This window comes from Eumetopias jubatus, unplaced genomic scaffold, assembly GCF_037043125.1.
Source record: "Eumetopias jubatus isolate StellerSeaLion01/CBP00866 unplaced genomic scaffold, mEumJub1_p1.0 scaffold_1, whole genome shotgun sequence".
Classification (NCBI taxonomy): domain Eukaryota; kingdom Metazoa; phylum Chordata; class Mammalia; order Carnivora; family Otariidae; genus Eumetopias; species Eumetopias jubatus.
In genome coordinates this window covers 198658730-198676725 of record NW_028274807.1, presented here as the reverse complement: position 1 = coordinate 198676725, position 17996 = coordinate 198658730, and the positions used below count along the sequence as shown (strand labels likewise).

The following is a 17996-nucleotide window of genomic DNA, read 5'->3' as shown; positions in this document are numbered from 1 at the left end:
CCTTCCTTTTCCTAATGTCCTTCATTCTATTTCTTATGTTCCACATACAAGTGAAACCACATAATTGTCTTTCTCTGCTTGAGTTATTTCATTTAGCATAATCTCCTTCAGTCCCATCCATGTTGATGTAAAAGTTGGGTATTCATCCTTTCTGATGGCTGAGTAATATTCCATTGTATGTATGGACCACATCTTCTTTATCTTTATGAAGGTCATCTTGGCTCCTTCACAGTTTGGCTATTATGGACATTGCTGCTATGAACATTGGGGTGCATATGACCATTCTTTTCTTTACATCTGTGTCTTTGAGGTAAATACCCAGTAGTGCAATTGCTGGGTCACAGGGTAGCTCTATTTTTAATTTTTTCAGGCACCTCCACACTGTTTTCCAAAGTGGCTGTACCAACTTGCATTCCTACCAACAGTATGAGAGGGTTCCCCTTTCTCCACAACCTCTCCAACATTTTTTGTTTTTTGCCTTGTCAATTTTTGCCATTCCAACTGGTGTAAGGTGGTATCTCAATGTGGTTTTGATTTGAATTTCCCTGATGGCTAATGTTTGTTGGAATTTTTTGATTACTACTTCAATTTCATTGCTGGTAATAGGTCCGTTCAAATTTTCTATTTCTTCCTCATTCAGTTTTGGGAGGTTATATGTTTCTAGGAATTTATCCATTTCTTCTAGATTGTTCAGTTTGTTGGCATGTAAGTTTTCATAATTGTCTCATAATCCTTTGTATTTCTTTGGTGTTGGTTATTCTCCATTTTCATTTTTGATTTTGTTTGTTTGTCTTTTTTTTCTCTCTCTCTTTTGATACATCTCGCTGAAGGTTTATCAATTCTTACAATGATTTGAAAGCCCCTTGGAACTTTGGCTCCTGCTTACCTCTCCAGCTTCATTCTTTGTCACCGATTTATTAATCTGCTGTGTTGAACCTTTAAATTGTTTAAAAATTGCACCGTTTTCTCCAGCCTCTGGATCTTGGAGATTTGACCCTGCTGTATTTCTCTAACTACATAACTGCAAGCCTCACTCTCTTTAATTGTATTTAACCAGTCTACCATGTTAGTTTCTGACACTTTTTCTTTTTTGCTTTTTGTGCATGCTGTTCTAACACTTATTTTTTCACCCATTTTTGTCTTATTCATATTAATCCTTGAGTTTTCAGCTTAAGTTTCCTCATAGAGGCCTGCCTTGTCCCTAAACCAGGTTTGAGTACTCTGCTGTGTGCACCCATTGTACCTTTTATGTACTTAACATAGCACTGGACAGATTTTATAGGGATTGCTGGTTTTTCTTCTCCACTGAAATGTGAGCTCTGAAAGCCTAGCATCCAGGTCTGTCTTTTTCACTACTGTATCCTCTGCACCTGGCGTCTTGCCAGACACATGGGAAATGCTCAGTGTATATTATTGAAAGTTGACCAGTGAATGATATAATTAACTTTGCTTGTGTAGGTCAGGAATGTTTCAAAGAGAAGGAAATGCATGGGTTGAGGTTGCAAAATGAATAGAAGTTTTCAGGAGATTGGCATGAGAATGATGAGAGAAAGGGCATTTTGGAGAACACCATTTACAAAAAACACTATATAAAAAAGCTTGAAGTATAATGGAGCTGATTGCTCATAGTTCCAACCATGTCGGGTACAAATTTGAGGAATTGTTGAAAGATGAAGAGATCAGGTCATTGAAGGCCTGATACACTATATTCATTTATTGGTATTGGGAACCATTCATGTTGAGGGAATTTTACCATTTACTCAACTCTTACTATGTCATAGGATTTTTCTTAAAATATATTATCTCAGTGCTTAAAACAGTTTTCTTTTTGGCAACTGAATTTCATCTGAGCTGAGTAAAAGTTGCTGTCTTATTTATCCCGAAATACTTGGTGTTTATAATTATATCCTAAGCAAGATCATACTCTTTGAAGTCATGTTTTGTGTATTGCGCTTCTCTATATCCCACAGGGAGTTTAGATCAGTGTTGCTATAGTTTTATCTCTTCCTCTGGTTTTCGTATAGTCTTAGTATTTCTTTTAAAATGCCTCCCAGCTAGGCACAGCATACAAGATGTATCATGATCATTTATGTCAGAGTAGAATAGAACTTTTACTGTGTGTGTTCTGTGCCCTGAGTTCTTTGTTAATGAAGTTGACAATGACATTGACGTTTTTTGGGGTAGGCATTTCATGTTGTTTGTTTCTCTTAAATCACCAAATCTAACCAAGCTTTTCACATGAAATACTTTTTTTTTTTTTAATTAGGTAAGTTCTATACCCAACATGGGGCTTGAACTCAAGATCCCAAGATCAGGAGTCACATGCTCTATCAACTGAGCCAGCCAGCCGCCCCGAAGTACTTTTAAGATCTTTTGTATTTAAGTGATCTTTTGGAGCCTAAATTACGGATTTCCATCTTTATTCCTACTCAACTTCATTCTGTTGGTTTTAGTCCTGAATTCTAACTTATTTGTCTGTTTGGATATCTTTTAATTCATGTATTTGAATAGCTAATAGTCAGATGGCTTAAAAGTCCCAAGATAAAAAAAGCTACACCACCTAGTTCTTCACCTTTTTCACAGTTGTTCCATACATATTCTCCTGGAGTTTCTGTATGCATAGACAGAACAAGCAAATATTAATGTGTATTCTTATTTTTAATTATTTTTTAGCACTAAAAATTATACTTATTGTACTCCCTGTTCAGCACTCTTCCTCCTCCTACTTAATATTTCTCAGAGATATTTCTATATAGTCCATAGAGAGCTTCCTTATATTAGCATCTGCATAGTATTCTAGTAAATGGTTATGCCACAGTCCAATAACTGGTCCTTTTTTAATGGATGTTTGAACTATTTATATTTTTCACTAATCATTGTTGCAGTGAATTACCTTGAATATACTTGTCAACCTTTATTTACACTTGGCATGTGTATCTCTAGGATAAGATCAGAGATGTTAGAGCTGTTGGATATATGGGTATGTGCATTTGCCCTTCGTTGGTGCTTTAAATTTTTTTTCTATATAGATCTTGCATATTTTCTAAGTTTTTTCCTATTTATTTACCCTTTTGTTTGCTGCTGTAAATGAGATCTTTTAGATTGTTATATTTCTATTGATTCCATATGTTGATTTATATTTGTGTGTATATATGCATATGGATACAATCTTACTCTTTTTATTTTTTTAGTTTATTTTGTTGGTCTTCTGAGTATGTAAAATTAGTTACAGGATAGATTATTTTTTCTTTTTTCAAACTTAATTTTAGGGGTGCCTGGGTGGCTCAGTTGGTTAAACAGGTGCTTTCGGCTCAGTCATGATCCCAAAGTCCTGGGATCGAGCCCTGCGTCAGTCTCCTTGCTCAGCAGGGAGCCTCCTTCTCCCTCTCCCTCTGCCTGTGTGCCATTCCCTCTGCTTGTGCTGTCTCTCTCACTGTCTCTCTGTGTCAAATAAATAAATACAATCTTTAAAAAAATAAACAATGGATCGTGGATCACCACATCAAAAACTAATGACGTATGGTGACTAACATAATAAAATAAAATTAAAAAAATAAACTTAATTTTATTTTATTTAAATTCAATTAATGTATAGTGCGTTATTAGTTTCAGAGGTGGAGTTCAGTGATTCATCTGTTTGTATTTAAAATCCGGTGCTCATTATATCATGTGCCCTCCTTAATGCCCATCGCCCAGTTACCCCATCCCCCCCCCCAGCAACCCTCAGTTTCCTATAGTTAAGAGTATCTTACGGTTTGTCTCCCTCTCTGATTTTGTCTTATTCGATTTTTCCCTTCCTTCCCCTATGATCCTCTGTTTTGTTTATTAAATTCCACATGAGTGAAATCATGTAATTGTCTTTCTCTGATTGACTTATTTCACTTAGCATAATACCCTGTAGTTCCATCCATGTCGTTGCAAATGATAAGATTTCATTCTTTTTGATGGCTGAGTAATATTCCACTGTATATATATACCACATCTTCTTTATCCATTTATCTGTCTATGGACATCTGGGCTCTTTCCATTGTTTGGCTTTTGTGGCTATTGCTGCGATAAACATTGGAATGCAGATTCCCCTTCGGATCACTACGTTTGTATCTGTTGGGTAAATACCTAGTAGTGCAATTGCTGGGTAATAGGGTAGCTCTATTTTTAACTTTTTGAGGAACCTTCAATAGTGTTTTCCAGAGTGACTGTACCACCTTGCATTCCCACCAGCAGTGTAAGAGGGTTCCCCTTTCTCCACATCCTTGCCAACATTTGATGTTTCCTGACTTGTTAATTTTAGCCATTCTGACTGATGTGAGGTGGTATCTCACTGTGGTTTTAATTTTTATTTCCCTGATGCTGAGTGATGTTGAGCATTTTTTCATGTGTTTGTTGGTAAGTTGTGTATCATCTTTGGAGAAATGTCTGTTCATGTTTTCTGCCCATTTCTTGCCTGGATTATTTGTTTTTTTGGGTGTTGAGTTTAATAAGTTCTTTATAGATTTTGGATACTAGCCCTTTGTCTGATAAGACATTTGCAGATATCTTCTCCCATTCTGTAGGTTGCCTTTTAGTTTTGTCACCTGTTTCCTTTGCTGTACAAAAGCTTTTTATCTTGATGAAGTCCCAATAGTTCATTTTTGCTTTTGTTTCCCTTGCCTTTGTAGACATGTTTAACAAGAAGTTGCTGTGGTCGAGGTCAAAGAGGTTGCTGCCTGTGTTCTCCTCTAGGATTTTCATGCATTCCTGTCTCACATTTAGGTCTTTCAGTCATTATGAGTGTATTTTTGTGTATGGTGTAAGGAAATGGTCCAGTTTCATTCCTCTGCATGTGGCTGTCCAATTTTTCCAACACCATTTGTTGAAGAGACTGTCTTTTTTCCATTGGATGTTCTTTCCTGCTTTGTTGAAGATTAGTCGACCATGGAGTTGAGGGTCCATTTCTGGATTCTCTGTTGTGTTCCATTGATCTATGTGTCTGTTTTTGTGCCAGTACCATACTGTCTTGATGATTACAGCTTTGTAATAGAGCTTGAAATCTGGAATTGTGATGTCACCAGGTTTGGTTTTCTTTTACAGCATTCTTCTGGCTATTTGGGGTCTTTTCTGGTTCCATACAAATTTTAGGATTATTTTTTCCAGCTCTGTGAAAAATGTTGATGGTATTTTGTTAGGGATTGCATTGACAGTGTAGATTGCTTTGGGTAGCATAGACATTTTAACAGTATTTGTTCTTCCAATCCATGAGCATGGAATGTTTTTCCATTTCTTTGTGTTTTCTTCAATTTCTTTTGTAAGTGTTCTATAGTTTTCAGGGTATGGATCCTTTACCTCTTTGGTTAGGTTTATTCCTAGGTGTCTTACGGTTTTTGGTGCAATGGTAAATGGGATCGATTCCTTGATTTCTCTTACTTCTGTCTCGTTGTTAGTGTATGGGAATGCAGCTGATATCTGTGCATTGATTTTATATCCTGCCACTTTGCTGAATTCCTGTGTGAGTTCTAGCAATTTTTGGGTGGAGTCTTTTGGGTTCTCAATATAGAGTGTCATGTCATCTGCAAAGAGTGAGACTTTGATTACTTCTTTGCCGACGTGGATGCTTTTTTGTTGTTGTCTGATTGCTGAGGCTAGGACTTCCAGTACTCTGTTGAAAACAGTGGTGAGAGTGGACATCCCTGTCATGTTCCTGACCTTAGGGGAACAGCTCTCAGTTTTTCCCCATTGAGGATGATATTAGCTGTGGGTTTTTCATACGTGGCTTTTAAGATACTGAGGTATGTTCCATCTATCCCTACACCGTGGAGAGTTTTACTCAAGAAATGGTGCTGTATTTTGTCAAATGCTTTTTCTGCATCTCTTGAGAGGGTCATATGGTTCTTGTCCTTTCTCTTATTAATTGATTGGTTTGTGGATGTTGAACCACCTTTGCAGCCCAGGAATGAATCCCACTTGATCGTGGTGAATAATCCTTCTAATGTAATGTTGGATCCTACTGGCTAGTATCTTGGTGAGAATTTTGGCATCCAAGTTCATCAGGGATATTGGTCTGTAGTTATCCTTTTTGGTGGCGTCTTTGTCTGGTTATGAGATCAAGGTAATGCCTCACAGAATGAGTTTGGTAGTTTTCCTTCCATTTCTGTTTTTTGGAACAGCTTCAAAAGAATAGGTATTCTTCTTTAAATGTTTGGTAGAATTCTGCTGGGAGGCCATCTGGCCCTGGACTCTAGTTTGTTGGGAGATTTTTGATTACTGCTTCAATTTCTTTTTCTGGTTATGGGTCTGTTCAGGTTTTCTGTCCTTCCTGTTTCAGTTTTGGTCATTTATATGTTTCTAGGAATGCATCCATTTCTTCCAGACTGCTTGATTTTGGGGGCATATATTGCTCATAATATTCTCTTATAATCGTATTTCTTAGGTGTTGGTTGTGATCTCCCCTCTCTCATTCGTGATTTTATTTATTTGGGTCCTTTCTCTTTTCTTTTTGGTAAGCCTGGCAAGGGGTTTATCGATCCTATTAATTCTTTCAGAGAACCAGCTCCTGGTTATGTTTATCTGTTCTACTGTTCTTTTGGTTTCTATTTCATTGATTTCTGCTCTAATCTTAATTATTTCCCTTTTTCTGCTGGTTTTAGATTTTATTTGCTGTTCTTTCTCCAACTCCTTTAGGTGTAGGATTAGGTTGTGTACCTGAGACTTCTTGTTTCTTGTGAAAAGCCTGTGTTGCTATATACTTCCCTCTTAGGACCACCTTTCCTACATCCTAATGATTCTGAACTGTTGTGTTTTCATTTTCATTTGTTTTGAGGAATTCTCAAAAATTCTTCTTTAATTTCCTGGTTGACCCATTCATTCTTTAGTAGGATGCTATTTAACCTCCATGTATTTGTAGTCCTTCCGAATTTTCTCTTGCGATTGAGTTCAAGTTTTAAAGTACTGTGGTCTGAAAATATGCAGGGAATAATCCCAGTCTTTTGGTACCAGCTGAGACCCGATTTGTGACCCAGTATGTGCTCTATTCTGGAGAATGTTCCGTGTGCACTCATGAAGAATGTGTATTCTGTTGCTTCAGGATGAAATGCTCTGAATATATCTGTGAAGTCCATCTGGTCCAGTGTGTCTTTCAGAGCCCTTGTTTTCTTGTTGATCTTCTGCTTAGATGATCTGTCCATTGCTGTGAGTGGGGTGTTAAAGTCCTGCTGTTGTTGTACTGTTATCATTGTGTTTCTTCAGTTTTGTTATTACTTGGTGTATATAATTGGCTGCTCCCATGTTAGGGGCATAAATATTTACAGTTGTTAGATCTTGTTGGATAGAACCTTTTATTATGACATAGCGTCCTTCTTCATCTCTTACTGCAGTCTTTGGTTTAAAATCTAGTTTGTCTAATGTAAGGATTGCTACCCCAGCTTTCTTTTGATGTGCATTAGCATGGTAAATTGTTCTCTACCCCCTCACTTGAAGTCTGGAGGTGTCTTTGGGTCTACAACGAGTCTCTTGTAGAGAGCATATTAATAGGTCTTTTTTTTTTTTAATCCAGTCTGATGCTCTGTGTCCTTTGATTGGAGCATTTAGTCCCTTTTACATTCAGAGTAACTACTGAAGGATTTGAATTTAGTGCCATTGTATTACCTGTAAAGTTGCTCTTTCCTTAGATTGTCTGTGTTCCTTTCTGTTCTTTGTTATTTTTGGGCTCTTTCTTTGTTCAGAGGATGCCCTTTAATATTTCTTGCAGGGATGGTTTAGTGATCAGAGATTCCTTTAGTTTCTCTTTTCCTGGAAACTCTTTATCTCTCCTTCTGTTCTGAATAACAGCCTTTCTGTATAAGGTATTCTTACTGCATATTTTTCTCATTCAGTACCTTGACTATATCATGGCAGTCCTGATCTGTGTTCTGCCAGTCTTATGTTTCTGCCTTTTAGGTTAAGGACCACTTGTTCTGCACTGCTTTCAGAATTTTCTCTTTTAAGTCTGAAATTTACAAGCTTCACTATTAAAAGCTGAGGTGTTGACCTATTTTTATTGATATGGGGGTGTGTGTTCTCTGTGCCTCCTGGACTTAAATGCCTCTTTCCTTCCCCAGATTAGGGAAGTTCTCAGCTATAATTTGTTCAGGTAATCTTTCTACCTCCCTTTTTTCTCTCCTCCTCTTTTGGGATGACTGTTCTTTTAATATTATTTTACTTTATGGTATTGCCAATCTCTCATCCTCCCTTCGTGATCCAGTAATTATTATTCTCCATCATTTTGTCTTCTATATCACTGACTCTCTTTGCTGCCTCATTTACCCTAGCAGTTAGAGCCTCGATTTTTTCCTGCATCTCAATAATAACCTTTTTAATTTTGGCCTGATTAGATTTTAGTTTTTTTTTTTTTTTAATTTTTCCTGTAAGGGATTTTTAAAAAATTTTTAAGAAGAAAGTCTCTGAGTACTTACCTTTTCTTTGTTAAATAAATAACCTTATATTTTTTTCTTGATTTGTGTAGTCTAAATGATAAACTTTGGATCCCAGATGGAAGCAATCAGCAGATAACCTATCTCTCACCTTTCCCTTCCAGTTGTTGTTTTGTCATTTTACATTGCCAGGGCACGTAAAATTTATATTCTGTCACTTTCATTTCCACATTTGTTTTATCCTTATTTCTGCTGTTAAATATATTTAATATTTATTGTCAATTCTTTTTGTGAAGTTTCCTCAAATCTTCATCCTTTTATAGTTTCCTCATGAAAGGATCATGGACTATATATGCCTTGAATTTTGGATTGTTTAGAACATATTTGTAACTTTTGTATTTTGACTTCATGCTTTAAGAATACCTTTGTGGGATAGAACATACTTTACTTACACTTTCTTTCCTCCAGTTTCTTTAAAATGTTTCTCTAGTATCTTTCAGTGTTGACTTACTATCGAGAAATATGAGGCTAGTGTGATTTTAACCCCATTTCTTTCCTTTTTAAAGTTTTTAAAACTTCACTAAAATTTCTGGGCTACGTCTTATGTTGAGCATTCTGTATCGCTGTTTTGGCACAAAGTGTGTCCTTTAAATATCTCTCTTAAAATCTTTTTCACCCTCCCACAGGAAAACCTTCCCAAATTATATCTTTATAATTATATTCCTGAATTACATCTTTGTTTTGAGTTTAGGAATATCATTTAGGCACATATTGGATTCCTTTTGCCATTTCTCTAGGTATAATTTTCTCTTTAATTCCGTTTCAAATTTGTGGGTTGATGTTTTTAATCAGTTTTAGAAAAATGTCAGACATTATCTTTGTGAATATTCTTTCCTATTTTTTTCTGTCTTTTAAAGGGTACTAGTCTGTTTTTTAGGTCTTTTGTGTAAGTTCCACATGTCTGTTATATCCTTATTGTTTTTCCCCATTCTTTTCCTACCTGTGTTTCAGTTTAGGTATTTTCTTTTGATCTATTTTCTGTTTTATTTATTTATTAATTTATTTTTTAAAGATTTTATTTATTTATTTGACAGAGAGAGACATAGCGAGAGAGGGAACACAAGCAGGGGGAGTGGGAGAGGGAGAAGCAGGCTTCCTGCGGAGCAGGGAGCCTGATGCGGGGCTTGATCCCAGGACCCTGGGTTCATGACCTGAGCCGAAGGCAGATGCTTAATGACTGAGCCACCCAGGCGCCCCTGTTTTATTTTTTAAAAAGTTTTTAATAAGGTTTTTAGTTTGGAGTGATTTTAGGTTTACAGAGAAGTTGCATAGGTGGTGCAGAGGGCTCTTGTACCCGTTACTCAATTTCCCCTGAAGCCAGCTTCTCAGGTTTCCATAGTGCTTTTGTCCAAACCATGTAAGCAGCGTTGGTCCATTGACTGATGCAGGGCTCTTTTCCCTGGGCGTCCCTCTCAGGCCCAGCCTGGCCGGGCCCTACCTCACATGTAGCAGTTCTTCTGAGGCTGCTCTGGGCTGTGAGAGTGTATCTGTGAGCCTCATTCAGGGTCTAATGTAAGGCTAGGTTTTGGGCTTTCAGGGGGAAGACCACAGAGGTAACTGCCCTTATCACATCATAGCAGGGGAAATTTTGTAGTTTTAAATGCTTATATTGGAAGGAAAGAAAGATTTTTTTTCTTTTCAAGTTTTTACTTAAATTCCAGTTAGGTAACAATACAGTGTAATATTAGTTTTAGGTGTAGAATTCAGTGATTCATCACTTATATACAACACCCAGTGCTCATCACAGCAGGTACCCTTAATTCATGTCATCTGTTTAACCACCCCTCCCACCTACCTCCCCTCCAGCAATCGTCAGTTTGTTCCCTATAGTTAAGAATCTGTTTCTTAGGGGCGCCTGGGTGGCTCAGTCAGTTGAGTGTCTGCCTTCGGCTCAGGTCATGATCCAGGGTCCTGGGATCGAGCCCCACATGGGGAGTCTGCCCCTCCCCCGTGCTCGTGCACACGCTCTCTCTAATAAATAAATAAAATCTTGAAAAGAATCTATTTCTTGGTTTGCCTCTTTTTACCCCATGTTCATTTGTCGTCTTTTTTTTTTAAGATTTATTATTTATTTTAGAGAGAGAGCTCATGTGCAAGCATGGGGAGAGGGGAAGAGGGAGAAGAAGAGAGAGTCTCAAGCCGACTCTGCCCTGAGCACAGAGCCCGATGCAAGTCTTGATCCCACAAACCTGAGATCACGACCTGAGCTGAAACCAAGAGTTGGATGCTTAACTGACTATGCCACCCAGGCACCCCTTTTTGTTTTGTTTCTTAAATTCTACATTTGAGTGAAACCATATGGTATTTATCTTTCTCTGACTAACTTATTTCACTTAGCATAATACTCTGCCTCCATCCATGTCACTGCAAATGGCAAGATTTCATTCTTTTTGATGGTTGAGTAATATTTTATCACACACGTACACACCCCCCACATCTTCTTTATTCCTTTATCAGTTGATGGATGTTTGGGCTCTTTCTATAATTTGGCTATTGTTGATAATGCTGCTATAAACATCAGGGTGCATGTTTCCTTCAAATTAGTATTTTTGTATCTTTTGGGTAAATACCTAATAGTGCAATTGCTAGGTCATAGGGTCGTTCTATTTTTAACTTTTTGAGGAACCTTCAAACTGTTTTCCAGAGTGGCTGGAAGGAAAGAAAGATTTAAAGTGGACGACCCAAGCTACCTACTGGAGAAACTAGAAAAACAATAGGAAATTAAAATAGAATGAAAGAAATAAAAAATATGAGAGCAGAAATCAATTAAGTAGAAAATGGATGGAGACTAGAGAAATCTAGTAAAAGTAAAAGTGATTTTTTGAAAGGATTGTTAAAAATGATAAATCTTTAATAAGACTGAATTAAAAAATAGAATATATTCATAGTGAAAGGGGAAATTAGGGAATTTTATGAATCATCTTAAATTCCTTAAAAGGCACATTTGAACAAAATTGACATAGGAAATAGAAAATCAGAGTGATAAATACATTAAATAAATTGAATTTCTTTTTTTTAAAGATTTTATTTATTTGAGAGACAGAGCAGAGTGAGAGAGCACAAGCAGGGTGGGGAAGGGCAGAGAGAGAGGGAGAAGCAGACTCCCCCACCGAGCAGGAAGCCCAATGAGGGGCTCAGTCCCCCCCGGACCCTGGGATCATGACCTGAGCTGAAGACAGACACTTAACTGACTGAGCCACCCAGGTGCCCTGTGAATTTCTAATAAAAGAATTTTCTCACAAAGAATCAAGTCCCAAATGGTTTGACATGTGAATTCCATGAAACATACTTTTAGAAAGCAAAAGAGGATGAAACATTTCCTAACTCATTAGGAAGCCAGTGTAACCTTGATCTAAAAACCTAACAAGGAAATTAAAAGAAAATTGTAGACCAATATCTCCTATGCTTATAGATGTAAAAACTCTTAGTATAAACAAATATTTAATTTATATAAATATATGTAACCTATAAACTTTACATAATATTGGATTTATCAATCTAATAAAAGGCACATATGAAGAACCCACATCTAATGTTATGCTTAATAATGAATCATAGAATGTTTTTCTTCAAACTTCTGGAACAAAATAAGGACACCTGCCTTTACAGTTCTATTTAACATTGTTTTGGGAGCTTTGTTAGTTCCACAAATCAGGATTAGAAGGACAAGTATGCCTTGGAGATCTTGCAGGTTTGGTTTGAAGACCACTGCAATAAAGTGAATATCACAATAAAGTGAGTCAAATGAAGTTTTGGTTTCCCAGTGCGTGTAAAAGTTATGTTTACACTGTACTGTAGGCTATTAAGTGTGCAGTAGCATTATGTCTATGAAACAGTGTATACACCTTAAGTCAGAGAAAGACAAATAGCATATGATTTTACTTGTATGTGGAATTTAAGAAACAAACTGATAAAAGGGAAAAAAAAGAGAGAAAGGCACACCAAGAAAGAGTCTTAACTATAGAAAACAAACTGAGGGTTACCAGATGGGAGGTGGGTGGGGGAATGGGTTAAATAGGTGATGGGGATTAAGGAGTACACTTGTTGTGATGATCACCTGGTGTTGTGTTGGAGGTGTTGAACCACTGTATTGTACACCTGAAACTAATTATTACATTGTATGTTAACTAACTGGAATTGTAATAAAAACTTAAAAAGAAGAGTATTTAGAGTCCCCCTCCCCCATGAAGAGTGTCTGACTCTTCATTTTGGCTCAGATCATGATCTCAGGGTTGTGAGATTGAGCCCTGTGTTGGGCTCCGTGCTCAGCAGGGAGTCTGCTTGAGATTCTCTCTCTTCCTCTCCCCTTCTCCCCCTGCCCCCTGCTCGCTCTCGCTCTCTCTCTCTCTCTCCCTCAAATAAGTCTTACAAAAATGCTATCATCTGAGCTTTCATCAAATTACAGTATTTTTGCTGGTGGAGGGTTTTGTCTTATTAACAGCTGCTGACTGATTAGGGTGGTGGTTGTTGAAGGTTGAGGTGGCTGTGGCAATTCTTTAAATAACACAACAGTGAAGTTTGCTACATCAATTGACTCTTCCTTTTACAATGATTTACTCTGTAGCATGTGATGCTGTTTTATAGCATTTTAACCACAGTAGAACTTCTTCCAAAATTGGAGTCAGTCCTTTTAAACTCTGCTGCTGCTTTATCAATTAGGTTGATGTAATATTCTAAATCCTTTGTTGTCATTTCAACAGTCTTCACAGCATTGTCACCAGGAGTAGATTCCATCTCAAGAAACCAGTTTCTTTGTTCATCCATAAGAAGAAACTCCTTATCTGTTCAAGTGTTTTTTATTTTTATTTTTTTATTTTTTTTATCTGTTCGAGTTTTATCATGAAATTGCAGCAATTCAATCCCATCTTCTGGCACTTAACTACTAATTCTGGTTCTCTTGCTACTTATACCACATCTATTGTTACTTTCTCCACGAAAGTAGTGAATCCTTCGAAGTCATCCATGAGGGTTGAAATCAGCTGCTTCCAAACTCCTGTTCATATTGATATTTTGACCTCTTCCTATGAATCGTGAAAGTTCTTAACGTCATCTAGAATTGTGAATCCTTTCCAGAAAGTTTTCAATTTACTGTGTCCAGATAAAGGAGTCACTATCTATGGCAGCTATAACCTTACAAATTTGTATTTCTTTTTTGCCTCAAAAAGTGACATTTACTCAAAAAAATGACATGTCCATCCCTTGGCTTGCTTCTCTCCCCCTTCCTTGTCCTCTTCAGCCCCCCATGGACTGAACCCTGGGTAGGGCTAGGTAGCAGGGTAGCCCCTCAGATGAGGTCAGCAACACTGAGGGGCATCTCCTCAGTGGAGGTGTTTTAGATGGTCTCAATGTCTTGAAGAGGCCTCTTGTCTTCGTCTGTCACCATGTTAATAGCCATACCCTTACGGCACAATTGTCCACCATGACTGATTCTGTGGATGTAGTTTTCCCTGTTGGTGGGAAGGTCATAATTGTTGACTAAAGAAACCTGCTGCACATCAGTGCCTCTGGCCAGCAAATCTGTGATCAGTAGAGTGACTCCCTCGTGATAACATCTCATTCCTTTTGGTCCATATCTCGGTGCATGGTGGACGTGGTGAAGTCTTGGGGCTGTATCTTTTCAGTGAGCCAATCAACCTTCCTTTGGGTATTGATGAATATGACTGCCTGCATGATGGTAAGGGTTGCATACAAGTCATACAGTGTGTCCAGCTTCCACTCTTCTTGTTCCACATTCATGTAGAACTGGTGGATACCCTCCAGGGTCAACACTTCCTTCTTGACCAGAATCCAAATGGTATCCCTCATGAACTTCTTGTCACCTCAAGCATGTTGGAAGGCATTGTAGCTCACAGCAAAACTACCTGGGTATTGCTACTGAGCTTTTGGAATATGTCATAGATTTGGTCCTTGAATCTGTGGCTTAACATTTCATCAGCTTGTCTAGTACAAACATCTTGATGTCTTTGGGAGATAGTTATCTCTGGTTAAGCATATCAAACATGTGACCTGGGGTACCCAGAATGATATGGGGAACTTCCACCTGCAGCTTACGCACCTCAGCATGTACATTGGTCCCCTGAATGTAGGCATGGCAAGAGGCACCCATGTAATCTCCTAATGCCATGACTACTTTTTGTATTTGCTGAGCCAACTCTCTAGTGGGTGCCAGGACCAAAGCCTATGTAGCCTTTAGATCCGACTTAATCTCTTACAGGATCGATATGGCAAAAGTGGCTGTTTTTCCAGTCCCAGATTGGGCTTGAGCAATCACATCATAACCCTGATACAAGGAAAAATGGCTTGCTGCTGGATAGCAGAAGGCTTCTCAAAACGATACGAATAGAGGCCATGGAAAGGGACTCAGAAAGGTTCACATCATCAAAGCTGTCAATAGTTTCATTCCAGTTACTCTCAGTGACACCTTTGGGCTCCATCTCATTGGGGCCGTTGTGTCTGGATGGGGAATCTTGACCTGGCAGATATGATCTTTAGAAACTAGACAAAACATATTTCTTAAACAATAAGACTTGACAGTTGAAATCACTCCACAAACCATGGGCTGAAATGGATGTGTTAGCAGGCATGAAAACAACATTAATCTTATTGTATATCAAAGCTCTTGGGTGACCAGGTGCATTGTCAGTGAGCATTAATATTTTGAGAGGAACTTTTTTCTGAATGGTAGGTCTTAACCGTGGCCTTAAAACATTTAGTAAACCATGTTGTAAACTGAAGTGCTGTCATTTAGGCTTTGTTATTCCATTTATAGACACAGGCAGAGTAGAGTTAGCATAATTTTTAAGGGCCCTAGAATTTTCATAATGGTAAGTGAGCATTGGCTTCACCTTAAAGTCACTAGCTACATTAGCCCTTAACAAGAGAGTTAGTTTGTTCTTTGAAGCTTTGAAGCCAGGCATTGACTTCTTTCTACCTATGAAAATTTTAGATGCATCTTCCAATATATAAGGCCTTTTTGTTTACATAGAAAATCTGTTTGTTTAGTGTAGCCATCTTCATTAACTATCTTAGTTAGATCTTCTGGATAACTTGCCGCAGCTTCTATCAATACTTGCTGCTTCTCCTTGTACTTCTGTATTAGGGAGATCTCTTCTTTCCTTAAACCTCATGAACTAACCTCTGCTAGCTTCAAACTTTTCTTCTGTAGCTTCCTCATCCCTCCCGTCTTTGTAGAATTGAAGAGAGTAAGGGCCTTGCTCTGTATTAGGTTTTGGCTTAAAGGAATGTTGTGGCTGGTTTGATCTTTTATCCAGCATATATCATCCATATCAGCAATAAGACTGTTTTGCTGTCTTATAATTTGTGCATTCACTGGAGTGGTACTTCTGATTTCCTTCAAGAACATTTCCCTTGAGTTCACAACTTGGCTAAGTGTCTGATGCAAGAGGCCTAGCTTTTGGCTAGGCATTTTGCCTTCTTCACTAAGCTTAATCATTTCTAGCTTTTGTTTTTGTTTTTTTAAAAGATTTTATTTATTTATTTGACAGAGAGAGACAGTACAAGCAGGGGGAGCAGCAGAGGGAGAGGGAGAAGCAGGCTCCCCACCAAGCAGGGAGCCTGATGTGGGGCTCAGTCCCAGGACCCTGGGATCATGACCTGAGCCGAAAGCAGACACTTAACCGACTGACCCGCCCAGGGGCCCCCATTTCTGGCTTTTGATTTAAAGTGAGAGACATGTATCTTGAAAGAAGTTGCTGTGGTCAATGTCCAAGAGGTTACTGCCTATGTTCTCCTCTAGGATTTTGATGGATTCCTGTCTCACATTGAGGTCTTTCATCCATTTTGAGTTTATCTTTGGGTATGGTGTTAGAGAATGGTCAAGTTTCATTCTTCTGCATGTGGATGTCCAATTTTCCCAGCACCATTTATTGAAGAGACTGTCTTTTTTCCATTGCATGTTTTTTCCTGCTTTGTCAAAGATTATTTGACCACAGAGTTGAGGGTCCATCTCCAAAAGCTAGTGAAACAAAAGCAAAAATGAACTTTTGGGACTTCATTAAGATAAAAAGCTTCTGCACAGCAAAGGAAACAGTCAACAAAACAAAGAGACAACCCACAGAATGGGAGAAGATATTTGCAAATGACATTACAGATAAAGGGCTAGTATCCAAGATCTATAAAGAACTTCTCAAACTCAACACCCAAAAAACAAATAAGTCAAAAAATGGGCAGAAGGTATGAAAAGACACTTCTGTGAAGAAGACATACAAATGGCTAACAGACAACATGAAAAAATGTTCATCATCATTAGCCATCAGGGAAATTCAAATCAAAACCACATTGAGATACCATCTTATACCAGTTAGAATGGCAAAAATGGACAGGGAAAGAAACAACAAATGTTGGAGAGGTTGTGGAGAAAGGGGACCCTCTTACACTGTTGGTGGGAATGCAAGTTGGTACAGCCACTTTGGAAAACAGTGTGGAGGTGCCTGAAAAAAATTAAAAATAGAGCTACCCTATGACCCAGCAATTGCACTCCTGGATATTTACCCCAAGGACACAGATGTAGTTAAAAGAAGGGGCATATGCGCCCCAGTGTTCATAGCAGCAATGTCTGCAATAGCCAAACTGTGGAAAGAGATGAGATGCCCTTCAACAGACAAATGGATAAAGATGTGGTCCATATATACAATGGAATATCACTCAGCCATCAGAAAGGATGAATACCCAACTTTTACATCAACATGGATGGGACTGGAGGAGATTATGCTAAGTGAAATAAGTCAAGCAGAGAAAGTCAACTATCATATGGTTTCACTTACTTGTGGAACATAAGGAATAGCGTGGAGGACATTAGGAGAAGGAAGGGAAAAATGAAGGCAGGGGGGAATCGGAGGGAGAGATGAACCATGAGAGACTATGGACTCTGAGAAACAAACAGGGTTTTAGAGGGGAGGAGGGAGGGGGGATTGGTTAGCCTGGTGATGGTATTAAGGAGGGCACGTACTGCATGGAGCACTGGGTGTTATACAAAAACAATGGATTGTGGATCACCACATCACAAACTAATGTATGGTGACTAACATAACATAATAAAATTAAAAAAAATAAAGTGAGAGACCTGAGTTTTCCTTTCAGTTGAATATTTAAAGGCCATTTAGGGCTAGTAATTATCCTAATTTCAATATTTTTGTGTCTCAGGGAATAGGCCTGAGGAGAAGAAAAGAGAGGAATGGCTGGTTGGTAGAGCAGTCAGAACACACACATAACATTTATTGAAGTTTACCTGTCTTTTATAGGCACAGTTCATGGAACCCAAAACAGTTACAATAGTAACATCAAAGATCACTGATTACACTAATAATGATGAAAAAGTTTAAAATATTGCATAAATTACCAAGATGTGACGTAGAGACTGGAATTGAGCTAATGCTGTTGCAGAAATGGTACTGACAGACTTGGCTTGAGGCAGGATTGTCACAAAGCTTCAATTTGTAAAAAATGCAAAATCTGTGAACACAGTAAAGCAAAGTGCAATAAAATGAGGTATGCCTATAGCAAAGGTAAATACCAGAAGTAAAGAAGTAAAAC

General features: G+C 38.1%; 1 protein-coding gene and 1 pseudogene across 1 annotated transcript in view; one reads left to right on the top strand and one right to left on the bottom strand.

The window, feature by feature from the left end:
* The window catches only part of DOCK3 (dedicator of cytokinesis 3), a 558375-nt gene that overhangs the window by 31404 nt on the left and 508975 nt on the right, over positions 1 to 17996 (top strand). The gene's annotated exons all lie outside the window — the stretch shown is intronic.
* LOC114224981 (eukaryotic initiation factor 4A-I pseudogene) lies at positions 13729 to 15870 on the bottom strand (annotated as a pseudogene).